The sequence below is a fragment of the Gracilinanus agilis genome, chromosome 1, assembly GCF_016433145.1.
Source record: "Gracilinanus agilis isolate LMUSP501 chromosome 1, AgileGrace, whole genome shotgun sequence".
Taxonomy (NCBI): Eukaryota; Metazoa; Chordata; class Mammalia; order Didelphimorphia; family Didelphidae; genus Gracilinanus; species Gracilinanus agilis.
In genome coordinates, this window is record NC_058130.1 from 191,044,103 (window position 1) to 191,059,573 (window position 15,471).

Below are 15,471 nucleotides of genomic sequence, written 5' to 3' on the forward strand. Positions count from 1 at the left end.
TCTCCTTCTCTACATCTCCCCCTCTCCCTTTTCCCCTCTCCTTCTTTCCCTCTCCCTCTCCCTCTTCCTCTCCCTCTCCCTTTTTTACCTCTCCCTCTTCCTCTCCCCCTTCTCTCTCTCTCTCTTCTCTCTCTTTCAATAAAATATTATATTTTAAATGATCAAATTCTAGTAATATATTTTTAATAAGTGGTACAAGAGGATGAACTTTGAAATTTCCATGGCCCTCTCAATTTCCACTCCATGTAACTTGAACCTCGGTCGTCCTAGATTTGAAACCAACTGTTGCCTTTGTATGCAAATCATAGCATCATAAATTCAGAGTAGGAATGAGTATTTTAGAAATTGTGAAGTCCAAATCTACTACTTTATGGATGAGAAAACTGAGGCTCAGAGAAACTAAGGCCCAGCCAGACTTGCCCAAGTTTATATAAGTAATAAGGGGCAGAGTCTGGATCTAAATTCAGGTTCTCTGATTCTAAATCCATCATCTATGCCATGATGTTTCTCTCAACCTGGATAAGCTTTACAAGTGGATACCAGCCAAAAAAAAAATCTTCCCTTGAATTCCTGGTTGCTTGGCAAAGTCCAAAAATAAATACAACTTAGTAGTTTATGAAGTTAAGCAGTGATGTGCTAGTAATTATTTAAGGACTCTGAAATTGCAAGACCGAATTTAAGGTTTAATCTACCTACATTATTAATATTTTTTCTCTATCACTTTCTTAGGTCTTTTTGTTGTTGTTGTTGAGTCATTTTTTATTATGTCTGACTCTTCTTGATGCCATTTGAAATTTTTCTGGGCAAAGATACTGAAATGATTTGCCAGCTCATTTTTCAGATGAAGGAACTGAGGCAAATGGGGTTTGACAAGCCCAAGATCACATAGCTGGCATCTCAGACCAGATTCTAATTCAGGAAGAGGTCTTTCTGACTCCAGACCTAGTATTCTATTTTCTGTACCACCCAGATAATCATAAAAACAATAAATCAAGCCCCAATCTGTAGCATTTGCTGATTTTCACAATGTAAATGCTTACACTGAAAATCTAACAATTTGGCTATGAGATGGCTACAGCAAACCGTTTGATTGGGGGAAAACATTGCCCTAATAGACTATATCTTTTTTTTTTCTTATCCTGGGACTCCATTCTAGGAGCATAGGGCCACAACCAGTAGGCAATGGGTCACTCAGGGTCACCCAGCTGGGAAGTGTCTGAGCCCGGATTTGAACCTAGGACCTTTCATCTCTAGGCCTGGCTCTCAATCCACTGAGATAGCCCAGCTACCCCTACTTTAGGTTGCAGTTTCTTTAGCAGATGTAGTTTTTACAGGGTGGGGTTGCTAGCCCCACGCCCAACCCTCCTCCTTTTTCATCCGGGCTAGGGACCGTCCTTAGCCCAGGCATCTAGATGTAGCATTTTACAGTGGAAACAATCCTGCATTTGGAGGCAGATGACCTAAATTTGCACCACTGCCCTTCCTCTTACCAAGGGGTGATCTCTAGTACATCCCATGGTTTATTTAGACTTTGTTTCATTTTCTGTAAAGGGAAGGGACCACACTGAGATAACAGCTAAGGTTCCTTCCCGGCCCTAAAGCAATGATCCTCTTCATTCTCACTTTATCTTCTATGGGCTATATAATAGGTAGAAGACCCAATCCATCCTTAATGAAAACTAAAAGAGACAATGGGGTCCATTTTAACTTTCTCCTACTGGTTAAACAAAACAACAAAAGGTTTTCGAGTTCATTTCCACATTTCATTGTCTGATGATGCTTTTCAAAAGCCATATTTTCCCGTTTTTATTTACATTAAAATGTCAACCCAGCCTACTCCCATGGAAATTCCATCAACTCTACGGGGAACTGAGCCACTCAGGCCACCACTGGGAGATGCAGATGTTCTTATCTTTCATCTGCTGGTCTATAACAGCTGCTGACCTAATGTTTGGAATACATCATGTCCTGTTTTGCTAAACTGGACCCACACCTAACACTGAGATGTAATGACCTTGGGAATAGCTAGATACATATTGAGTAATGGCCCTCAGGAAAACAGGGCAAGAAAAAAGCAGAAGAATCAGCATCAAGCTTCTGGTACTCTTGTGGATGAGCACACCTAGAAAGTTCTATTTCACCTGCCACTGAGCTTCTCTGGCTTCCTTCGAAACTCAGCTGCAGAATTTTTGTTATAAAGATTTTTCCCCTGTTTGTTGTTTCCCTTCTGATTTTGGTTGCATTGTTTTTCATTGTACAGAAACTTTTTAATTTAATATAATCAAAATTATTTATTTTACATTTTGTAATTTTCTCTAACTTTTGTTTGGGTTTAAAATCTTTCATTTCCCAGAGATCTGACAATTATACTATTCTGTGTTCACCTAATTTACTTACATTTTCCTTCTTTATATTTATCTTGGTGTATGGTGTGAGATGTTGATCTAAACCTAATCTCTCCCATATTCTTTTCCAATTTTCCCAGCAGTTTTTGTCAAATAGTGGATTCATGTCCCAAAAGTTGGGCTCTTTGGGTTTATCATACACTTTCTTGCTGACATCACTTACCCCAAGTCTATTCCACTGATCCTCCCTTCTATCTTTTAGCCAGTACCATATTGTTTTAATGACCGCTGCTTTATAGTATAGCTTAATATCTGGTACTACTAAGCCACCTTCCTTCACATTTTTTTTTCATTATTTCCCTTGATATTCTTGATCTTTTGTTCTTCCAAATAAACTTTGTTATAGTTTTTTCTAATGTAGTAAAAAAGGTTTTTGGTAGTTTGATAGGTATGGCACTAAATAAGTAAATTAATTTGGGTAGAATAGTCATTTTTATTATGTTAGCTCATCCTACCCATGAGCACACAATGTTTTTCCAATTGTTTAGATCTAGTTTTACTTTTTTGGAAAGTGTTTTGTATAATTCCCGTATTTGTTTTGGTAGATTCCTAAGTATTTTATATTGTCTAGGGTAATTTTAAATGGTGTTTCTCTTTCTACCTCTTGTTGCTGTGATGTGTTGGAAATATATAGAAATGCTGATGATTTGTGTGCATTTATTTTGTATCCTGCAACTTTGCTAAAGTTGTTGATTATTTCTACTAGCTTTTTAGTTGATTCTCTAGGATTTTTTAAGTAGACCATCATATCATCTGCAAAGAGTGATAGCTTAGTCTCCTCCTTGCCTATTTTAATACCTTCAATTTCTTTTTCTTCTGTAATTGCTACTGCTAGTGTTTCTAGTACTATGTTAAATAAAAGAGGTGATAATGGGCATCCTTGTTTCGCCAAATCAATTGTATAAAAAATCAAGCCATTCCCCAATTGATAAATGGGCAAGGGACATGAATAGGCAATTTTCAGATAAAGAAATAAAAAGTATCAATAAGCACATGAGAAAGTGTTCTAAATCTCTAATAATTAAAGAAATGCAAATCAAAACAACTCTGAGGTACCACCTAGCAAAATGGCTAAAATGATAGCAGGGGAGAGTAATGAATGTTGGAGGGGATGTGGCAAAATTAGGACATTAATGCATTGCTGGTGGAGTTGTGAACTGATCCAACCATTCTGGATGGCAAAAATTTGGAACTATGCTCAAAAGGCTATAAAAGAATGCCTGCACTTTGATCCAGCCATACCATTGATGGGATTGTACCTCAAAGAGATCATAGATAAACAGGCTTGCACAAAAATATTTATAGCTGCGCTCTTTGTGGTGGCAAAAAACTGGAAAGCAAGGGTATGCCCTTCAATTGGGGAATGGCTGAACAAATTGTGGTATATGCTGGTGATGGAATATTATTGTGCTCAAAGGAATAATAAACTGGAGGAATTCCATGTGAACTGGAAAGACCTCCAGGAATTGATGCAGAGTGAAAGGAGCAGAGCCAGAAGAACATTGTACACAGAGACTGATACACTGTGGTAAAATCGAATGTAATGGACATCTGTACTAGCAGCATGCAATGACTCAAGACAATTCTGAGGGATTTATGGAAAAGAACACTGTCCACATTCAGAGGAAGAACTACAGGAGTGGAAACAGAAGAAAAACAACTGCTTGGACACTTGGGTTGATGAGGACATGATTGGGGATGTAGACCTGAAAAGACCACACCCATATAACTATCAATAAGGTGTAAATAAGTCTTGACTGACCACACATAATAAAACTAGTGGAAATAGGAATTGGCTACAGCGGAGGTGGGGGGGGGGGTGGTGGTTGAGGGGGTGAAAGGGAAAGTAAAAACATGACTTATGTAACCATGGAAATTTTTTCTAAAATTAAAAAATTATTTAAAAAAAAAACAAACTCAGCTGCATCAGAGTAGCTGGATAGCTCAGTAGATAGAGAACCAGACCTGGAAACAGGAAACAGGTTTCAGATCTGGTCTCAGACGTGTCCTAGCTTGTGTAACCCTGGACAAGTTACATTAACTCCCCATTGCCTGGCCCTTACCGCTCTTCTGCCTTGCAACTGATACTTGTATTATTTCTAAGATAGAAGGTAAGAGTTTAAAAAATGAAAAAACCTCAACAGGAATCTTCTCTATTGCAGAGACTTTTCCAGTCTCTCCCAAGCATGGTTTCCAACCCTTTTAATGTCGTGTATCCTTAATAAAGGTTTTAAAAGCATAAAATAAAATAACACAGGAGTACAAAAGAAAACAAAGTTAGTGGGAAAAAAAATTTCCCCATCCAAATTTGTTAACATTGTAAAATCTATCCATAGACCCAGAGGTATGCTGAAGCCAGCTTGGCTTTATAAGAACTGGCTCAAAAAAGACGATTAAGTTTCTACAGTAAGCATTTTCACCATTAAAAATAGCAAATATTATAAATCAGGGCTTGATTTATCATTTTGTTGATTTTCTAGAAATAAGAATGAAATGAATAAAATTTTAATAATGCAAATTAAACTTCAAAGTATGCCTTAGGAACCCCCCTCCCCACCAAAAATCTGTTTTTAGATTTTTTCTTATTTCTAGATCTATTTTCATATTAGAAAAGTGTTGCTTTTGTTATACTAGGAACATCTAACAAAATATTCAAAATCAAACTTTAAAAAAAATTAAAAACTTACTCTAGTACCTTAAAAAAAAAAAGAATCCCCCTCTCCCCAGCAGGTTGTTAAACTTTTATCAGCACACTCCTGCAGAGACCCAGATTAAGAACCCCTACCCCCATTTCAAGTGCCTTCCCAAGACTGCTTTCCATCTACGCCATATATATCTCTCATAGTATCTTTCCCAATAGAAGCACCCCTTTTCACCATTCTGTGTATCTCCAGCACTTAGAAGGCCAGCAATTAATTAAGCAATTCATAAATATTTGTTGACTGGCTAACAAAACATCTTACTAGACAAATAAGAATCCTCAAAAGGAAGAGACTTGGAATCCCTGGCTCTTTCACCGCTCAGCTCTAATGCTACCTCCTACAGGAGCCCTTTCCTTCTTGGAGTGTGTGAGGTGTCTTGGAGTCTAGGGAGGTCTAGTACCTCTGGTGTGAGGGCTTGCTGAGCCCTTTTCAGGGCTTCTCATCCCCCTTTGGTGCCCACCTTTCACCCAACTCTCACCTGTGGCTCCAAGAAGCTGTAGCATGTGTAATGGCCATACCTTGTCATAACTTTCTCAGCAGTCAGGCTAAGCTAGGTTGAGGGAAATCTGGTGACACACTGAAGATGCCAAGGTCATCCTGGACTCTGGAAGAGAGAGTGAGGCTTATGGTTTTGTGCAACTCTGCCTTACTTAATTCCAATTCACACTCAAATCAAGACATCCCCTAATGAAAACTGAGAGGGGGAAGTAATAGTTGTCTCCAACCATCTGAAGGGCTATTATATTAGAGGAGGGATTAGATCAAAGCAGACCATTCTGCACTCTGTAATCTTCATTTTTTAATGTCTTCTTCCACAAGAAGATGAATATGGAAATATGTTTGTATGATAGTATATGTATAACCAATATCAAATTGCTTGCTATCTAAAGGAGGAGGAGAATGAGGGAGGAAATGTTGTGAAAAGGGAATTTATTCTTTTTCCCCCTTTTTGACTATAGGTACCTGGTGTGAGTTTGAACTCAGGCTGGAAGCAAGGACTGTGTGAGGAAAATCATTGGATAAATTTAGTCACCAGGGTAGAACAGCCATAAAAATGGAGCAGTGGAGTCAAGAATATTGGGAGACCAGGAAGGCAGGATGATCTTCCCTGCAATACCCTCTAGACTGCCCCCTGGACTGCCCCCATGGGTGACCTAGGCAAACTAGAAAACCATGATTGGCTCCTGGGACATCACATGTTAGTGGGTGGAGAGTAAGCTGGATAAATTGAGGCAGGTGGAGAGCTCAGGGGCACTGGACTTCCATGTTTCCTGGTGACTGCTCTCCTCAGTGTCCATGTGGTAGGGGGCCCAAAATGGCAGCCACAGAATAGAATCTAAGTACCTCTCTCCTATTTTTCCATCTTCTTCCTCCTACTACTTTAGTTTTAATAAAATTATGAATCTACAGCCAGCCTCATAAATTTTTAATTATTACAATGTAGTATTCAAAATGTTAAAAGAAAGGTACCAAAAATTGTGTTTACATATAATTGGAGAAAAATAAAACATTATTGAAAGAAAAAAAAGCCCAATTTGTTTTGTGTTTCTTCTATCATAGAATGATAGATCATAGATTTCAAACTAAAAGAGAGAATCTTTGGAGATAATTCCAACATTCATTTTACATATGAGGAAACTGAGGCACAGCAAGGCTAAGTGTCTTGCTCCAGGTTACACATTTGAGGCAAGATTCAAATGTAGGTCTTCCTGACTCCAGGTCTAGTACTCTATCCAATACACTGTTACTCAATGCACTTATCTATTTAGGTTATGCATTATGGTTTTCTATATATATCTCCTCATCTCCTACTAGACTGCAAGCTTCAGGTGAGAGAGACTGACTCTTATCTAAACTTGGTACCTATCCCACTGCCTAGCACAGTAATCCACCCACGACAGGAAGGAAGTCGACTTGGAAGCCCAATTTATCCCTGTGGTGAGGGTTAGTAGACCGTCTTGCCTGTCCTGCTATTGCTACTGCTAACCTTTTGCTGCATAGGAGATAACTAGGGTATCAAGGTCAAAGATTAGGAGGAAAATGCCAGAAAAAAATATTCTTGAAACCCCCCCACTCAAACTATCACCACTATCCCACCTTGCACTTATCTACTTATTTCATTTCTGGATCTTTTCCATCCAAGGAAAGGAGTTTTGCTAAAAGGCAGACAGAAGGGGTAGCTAGGTGACTCAGTGGATCAAAATCCAGACCTAGAGACGGGAGGTCCTGGGTTCAAATTTGGCCTCAGACACTTCCTAGCTGTGTGACCCTGGGCGAGTCACTTAACTCTGATTGCCTAGCCCTTAACGGTCTTCTGACTTGGATATATTTCAATCTGTACAATTCAAGAATCAATATTTACTATTGATTCTAAGGCAGAAGATGAGGGTTAAAAAGGAAAAAAAAAAAAAAAAAAGACAGCCGCCTAACAATTGCAGATTTCCAATGGTAGAGGGAATTTCCTTACTGGAAATCCCTATGCCAAAGAAGTCCCAGGTCTGAACCAATATATGCATATTATGTCTCCATATAAAAGCATACATCCAGTATTTTATCACCTGCTGCTGGCACACTGGTTTAAGTACCACTGATTGGACATTGTGGAGCCTTGCAGTTTAGAGCAGCAGTAGCAGGGTCTGCTGAGACACAAATATTGTCTAAGGCTAGACTCTTCCTCCCTGGGGACCGCCATCCCTGAGAATAACATCCCGGATAACTGCTGTCATTGGCCCAGGCAGATAACCTGAGAGCGGTGTGGTTTCCCAGAGAAATCCCAAGGATCCTGTTACCTGGAATCCGAAGGGAATCGTTACCTTGGCAGCCCTAGGTTCACAGTGCATCCTCCTCCCTTGTGTTGGGTATGATTTTCTAATCTAAACTGCATCTCCTCACAGAAATAACTGCTGAGCTATTTTTTTTTTGAGCTATGCTTAAAGCAGAGTTTTGCCCATGGGAAGGGTGAAGTGGTACCTGTGTATATTCCTTCCATGCTGCTTAGCATGGGTGGGGCTGGGCTTTTGGATCAGGCTGGAGGCTCCCTGTATACTCCCTCTTAGGTTTCAGCTTGGCAAAGGTTTAGAGAAGCAGCTCGGCCACCGTGATCCCTAAAATGGCTTGGAAGCTAGGTAAGTGATTTTTTTAAAAATTTCTTTCTCATCAGGAGTGATTATTAGAGAGGGGAAAACAAACTACAAAATTCTCAATAGGAGGGTTTTCACAAAGAACAATATGGAAATATGTTTTGCATGATAAACCCAGATCAAATTGCTTACCATCTCTGTGAGGAAGAGGAAAGGGAGGGAGAGAAACATTTGGATTTTATAACTTCAGAAATGGGAATAATAATAATATGTTGAAAATTGTTATTATGTGTAATTGGTAAAATAAAATAGCTTTTAAAAAAATAAAGTAAAGAGGGCAGCTGGGTGGCTCAGTGGATTGAGAGCCAGGCCTAGAGACAGGAGGTCCTAGGTTCAAATCTGGCCTCAGACACTCCTTAGCTATGTGACCCTGGTCAAGTCACTTAACCCCCATTGCCTAGCCTTTACCACTTTCTGCCTTGAAATCAATACTTAGTATTGACTCCAAGATGGAAGGTAAGGGCCCTAAACCAAACAAACAAATAAATAAGTGAATGAATGAATGAATAGCTAAACAGATAAATAAAGAAATAAATGAATAAATGAATGAATGAATGAATGAATGAATGAATGAATGAATGAATAAATAAATAAATAATGAAGTAGAGAGGTTTACAGATAACAATCATTTCAATGGAGTCCGTGTAATTTTTACTATGGGCATACTTTGTGCCTAAGTATAGTGGGTAGGATAGTGGGTAGAGTAATGATTTTAAAGTCAAGAAGACATGAATTCAAATCTTGCCCTGGGGGGCAGCTAGGTGGCTCAGTGGATTGAGAGCCAGGCCCAGAGACTGCAGGTCCTGGGTTCAAATCTAACCTCAGTCACTTCCTAGCTGGGTGACCCTGGACAAGTCCTTTAACCTCATTGGCTAGCCCTTACTGCTCTTCTGACTTGGAAATAATACACAGTATTGATTCTAAGAAGGAAGGTAAGGGCTTAAAAAAAATCTTGCCCTGATAATACGTTGAAGCCTAAGCCTAAAGCAATCTTTTTAAAAAGTTCATAACTTTTAAGTAGCTTAAAAATCTAGTAGGAGAAATTCCTATACTCAACATTGATGCCCTCTTTAGTAATAATAATGTACCTCATTCTATATTATTGCACTATGGGAACAGTCCACTCTATCATACACTTCTCAGAACTCATCTGGAGTATTCTGATCAGTGGAAAGGACATTGATAAGCTAGAGAGTATTCAAAGGAGAGCAGTGAAGATAGTGAGGGGCTTTGAATTCATATATTTAGAGTGGTTGAAAGAAATGTGTAGAACAGTTATTTTGTAGTGGCAAAGAATTGGAAAGTGGAGGGAGCATGAACTGGGGAATGACTGAATGAATTATCTCATGTAAGTGATAGAATACTATTGTGCTGAAAAAAATGATGGTTCAGAGAAACATGAAGAGATTTGTATGGATTGATAACAAAGTGAAAAGAGTAGAACCAGGAGAACTATGTATATAAATAATAGCAATATTGCAAAGACAACTAATTTTGAAAGACTTAGGTTAGGAATTCTAGTCAACACAATGACCAACCACAATTTAAAAGGATGCATGATAAAAAATCTGCTACCTATTTTCTGAAAGAGAGGTGATAGACTCAGAGTCCTCTGGATTGAGATATTTTTGAAGGAATGTGGCCAGTGTAGGAATTTGTTTTATTCCATTATATAATATTTTGTTTTTCTTGCTTTCTCAATGTGGAGGAAAGCTGGAGGTGAGAAGAAGAAAATATGGACCTGAAAATAAAACAATTAAGTCAATATATATTTATTATGTACCTACCATGTGCTAGGCTTTGTGCTAAATGCTGGGCAAGCCTCGAAAGAGAAAACAAATAGTCCTTGTACTCAAGGAACTCACAATCTAATGGGAGCAGGGAGAGGATTCACATTTAAATAACTGTATACAGACCAGATACATACAGGATAAATTGTTTATAATCTTAGAGAAAAGCCCCTAAGATTAAGGAAAACTGAAAAAGCCTTCTCTTTTATCTATCTACCTATCTATCTATCTATCTATCTATCTATCTATCTATCTATCTATCTCATTTATTTATTTATTTATTTATTTATTTATCTGTTTGTTTGCTTGTTTGTTTATTTATTTATTCGTTTATTTACTTATTTATTTGTTTGTTTGTTTGTTTGTTTATTTGAAACCCTTACCTTCCATCTTGGAGACAATACTGTGTATTGGCTCCAAGGCAGAAGAGTGGTAAGGGTAGGCAATGGGGGTTAAGTGACTTGCTCAGGGTCACACAGCTGGCAAGTGTCTGAGGCCAGATTTGAACCTAGGACTTCCCCTCTCTAGGCCTGGCTCTCAATTCACTGAGCTACTCAACTGCCCCCCGAAAAAGCCTTCTTGCTGAAGGTAAGATGTTTAGTCTGGAGAAGAGAAGATGGGGCAGAGCAGGCAGAGAAGGAAAGAATAGCTGCCTTGAAATTCCTGAAAGGCTGTCATGATAGAGGAAGGACTAGACTTGTTCTTTTTTGGTCTAGAAGGCAGAATAGGAACAAGGGGTAGAAGGTATAAAAAAGCCACTTTAGGTCTGAGATTATAGGGAGAAATTAGTTTTAGTTTTGGTTTTTTTTTTAAAACCCTTGTACTTCGGTGTATTGTCTCATAGGTGGAAGATTGGTAAGGGTAGGCAATGGGGGTCAAGTGACTTGCCCAGGGTCACACAGCTAGGAAGTGGCTGAGGCCGGGTTTGAACCTAGGACCTCCTGTCTCTAGGCCTGACTCTCACTCCACCGAGCTACCCAGCTGCCCAATATAGGGAGAAATTAGAGTGAGCCCAAAGAAGAGTAGGCTGGTTTCCTCATGAAGTGGTAGGTTCCATCACCTTTAAGATCTTCAAGAAGCTGGATAACTGCTTGTAGGGTATATTATAGTGGGGATTCCCTTTGTGTGGAGTTGGACTAGATGGCCACTAAAGTCCCTTTCCCTCTCTCTGTGGTTCTTTCAGATTCTGTGATTATGTATTTTTTTGTTGTCAGACTTAAGATTTCATTGGGTTAGGGACCTCTCTATAGTGAGGCAGACTGGCACTTGTTGGAAAAATTAATAGTTTTAGAGAGTTACTTGGGACAATGGAAAGTTAATGACTTGTTTGTGGTCACACAACTACTATGTGTCAATATGGAGATTACATATCTGTATAGAAAACATTATAATCCCTCCCTACAAATAATTCTTACTTCAGTGGGAGAGAAAAGACTTTGCAAGAACCACAGATGACACGTATATTTTCCAAGTAATATTTTATTGTATTTTTTCCCAATTACACATAAAAATAATTTTTAACATTTGTTTTCTGACATTTTGTAATCCAAATTCTCTCCCTCTTTTCATTCCCTTCTCTTCAAAAGGGCAAATAATCTGATAGAGATTATTCATGTACTATTATGCAACACATATTTCCATATTTGTCTTTTGAAAGAAGACACATCACACATATAAGAAAACTTTCACGAAGAAAATAAAGTGGAAAATGGTAGGCTTCTATCTTCACTCAGATGCCATCAGTTCCTTCTCTAGAGTGGATAACATTTTTTATCAAGGGTCCTTTAGCATTGGATTGCTGAAAATAGTTAAGTCATTCATGATTGATCATCATACAATGTTGCTGTTACTATGTACAATGTTCTTCTGGTTCTGCTCACTTCATTTTGTATTAGTTCATTTGTCTTTCCAAGGTTTTTTCTAAAATTGTCCTGTTCATCATTTCTAATGGCACAATAGAATTCCATTATGACCATGTACCATAATTTGTTTAGCTATTCTCCAACTGATGGAAATCTCAATTTCTGATTCTTTTTCACCACAAAAAGAGTTGTTATAAATTTTTTTGTTCAAATAGGTCCTTTCCCACTAAGATTAGGTTATATTTAAGGGCAGAATTATACACTACAAATTCAAATGCTGTAGAAATTTGGAGATAAAGGATCACTCAAGTATGAACTGATTTACCAATAAGCCTTTATTTATTTATTTATTTATTTATTTATTTATTTATTTATTTATTTATTTATTTATTTATTTATTATTAGGCTCCTGCAACATTAGACACTGGGGTTGGTCCAAGAGATATACAGACAAAATGGAAACAACATGCTCCCTGGAGAAGTTTATGAATCTAGTCAAGGAAGATAGTGTGTACACAGGGAAGTTTTCTAGGAAGATGTATGGCAATACGAAATAAGAAGAACAAGGGACCCTAACCTTTTTCAGTTCCTGTACTAATTGACTTTCAGTAAATCTTCCTGAACCGCTATTTAATAATAAAGGAAATAAATTCCAGAGTTTACCATGAAGATACACATAAGAAATAAAACATTCATTAACCTTTCATAAGGAAAACCTGATTTGGTACATAACACCTTTTCCACTCAGAACACAATTACAAAACAGTTTTTACATAAATAAAGTCAGGTTTAAATAATTGGAGAAATATGAATTGTATAATTAAAATGACAGTTCTACCTAAACTTATCTACTTATTTAATGCCATCCCAATTAAATTACCAAAAAAAGTATTTTATTCAACTAGAAAAATAATAACAAAAATTCATTGGGAAAAACAAAGTCAAGAATATCAAAGGAATTAATGGAAAAATGTAAGGGAAGGAGATTTGGCTGTGAACTATATTATAAATTAGTAATGATTATATGGTATTGAATAATGGTACTGTCTAAGAAATAGAACAGGAGATCAAACATAAAGCAAATAATTATAAAGATTATGGTATCCTTATATATAACAAAAGGAAAGATCCAAGTTTTTGGAAAAAGAATTCACTGTGTTAAAAATTACTGGGGACACTGGATAGCAGTCTGGTAGAAACTAAATATAAAGCAAAATCTTATACCATTTACCAAGATAAGATCAAACTGGGGACAAGACCTAAGCTTTATGGGAGATATAAGCAAATTAGAAAAACAGTGAACATATTATCTATTAAATTTATAGGAGAAGAGAGAAAGAGAGAAAGAGAGAGAGAAAGAGAGAGAGAGAGAGAGAGAGAGAGAGAGAGAGAGAGAGAGGGGCTGGGAGGGAGGAAAGAAAAAAAGAAAGTTCCAGTTCTATGATTGGGAACTAGCATGTGAAGGCTGGACCAACAGTAGGGAAAATGTAGGACCAACAGTAGGGAAAATATAGGTTCAAATCTTGCCTCTCATACATACTAGCTATGGACCTCTAGACAAGTCATCTGACCTTTCAGTGCTCCCAGCCACTGTTTAGAGATCTTATTACCATAATATTCTAAAGAAGTTCTCCCAAATAAAATATAAATGTATAATTTTAGTTCTGTCATAAATACTCCTACTCTTACCCACTACATAATAAGCACAATTGCTTAAGTGTAAACAATCATATTATTTAAACTATAGTTCTATTGTTCAGTACTTGTTGGGTACATACAATGAGCTAGTAGTGTTTTATAAAGTATAGCACTATTGCCTTCTTTCTCACAACAACCTTTTTCATTCAGGCCTCTAAGCTAACTGGAAATGATGAAACAATTTTAGTTCTAAAGGCAGTTGTGCCTTACTATCTCTGTACTGTCTTATATCAATCCTTAATAGAAGGTATAGGGATCTTTGGTCCTGGCTTTAACTGTGGATGATTCACACATGCTGGGAGCAAGTGAACTGTGCAAAATACTTTTTACAAGCTTTCTGCCAGACAAAGTCCAAGATATTAGCATGGTGTCTTCCAGAAGTTAGGAAGCAGATTACACAATTGGTTAAAGGCTTTCTAAATCTATACTTTGCAAAGCTTCAGTAAAAGACAAGATCTCAAAGTACCAACTACTGTAAATGTAAGAGCTTCCTACCCTAGCACCTAACAAATGCCTGGTACATAGTAGAAGCTTAATCAATGCTTACTGATCAGACAATTTTGAAAGACTTTTGATGAAAAATGTGACTTACCTCCAGAAAAGAACTGATGGCATCTGAATACAGATTGAACCACACATTTTTTAAACTCTATTTTTTTTGTTTTTACTTTAATCTGGTTTTTTCCATAACATAACAAATATGGAAATGTGTTTTGCATGACTACACATATATATGTATATATACTATATCAAATGCCTTCTCAATGAGGAGGGAGGGGAGGAAAAGAGAGAGAGAAGATGGAACTCAAAATTTAAAAAAAAATGACTTGTGTATGTCTACCTCCAGAGAAAGTATTTATAAATAGGAAAAAAACATAGTTATAGGTATACATCTTTTTTGTCAAATAATCTTTCTCTAATGGGGGGAGGGAGGGAGTTAAGTGGGTATTTTTTTAATTAAAAATTTTATTTAGAATATTTTTCATGGTTAGATGAATCAAGATTTTTTCCATCCCTCTTCCCTCTCCCTTCCTAGAGCTGACAAGCAATTACATTGGGTTATACATGTATCACTGTTCAAAACCTATTTCCATGTTATTCATAAAATTTGCAGTAAAGTGATTTTTTTAATGCCAAAATCCCAATTATATCCCCATCAAACCACAAGATAGGTCATATATTTTTCTTCTTCGTTTCTGCCCCCACAGTTCTTTCTCTGGATATGGATAGCATTTTTCTTGCTCATAAGTCACTCTGGACTGTCCTGGGTCATTGCATTGCTGCTAGCAGAGAAGTCTATTACATTGAATTGTGCCACAGTGTATTGGTCTCAGTGTACAATGTTCTCCTGATTCTGCTCCTTTCGTTCTCCATCAATTCCCGGAGGTCTTTTCCAGTTCATATGGAATTCCTCCAGTTCATTATTCCTTTCAGTATAATAGTATTCCATCACCATAAGATACAACAATGTGTTCAGCCATTCTCCAATGGATGGACATCCCCTCATTTTCCAGTTTTTTGCCACCACAAAGAGCATGGCTATGAATATTTTTGTACAAGTATTTTTCCTTATTGTCTCTTTGGGAGTTCAACCCCAGCAGCAGAATGGATAGGGCAAAGGGCAGGCAGTATTTTAAAGCCCTTTGTGCATAGTTCCAAATTGCCCTCCAGAATGGTTGGACCAATCCACAACACCAATAGTCCCAATTTTACCACATCTCCTCCAACATTTATCACTTTCCTTTGCTGCCATATTGACCAGTCTGCAAGGTATGTGGTGGTACCTCAGAGTTATTTTAATTTGCATTTCTCTAATCAGGAGGGATTTAGAACACATTCATGTGCTTATTGATAGTTTTGATTTCATGTGAAAA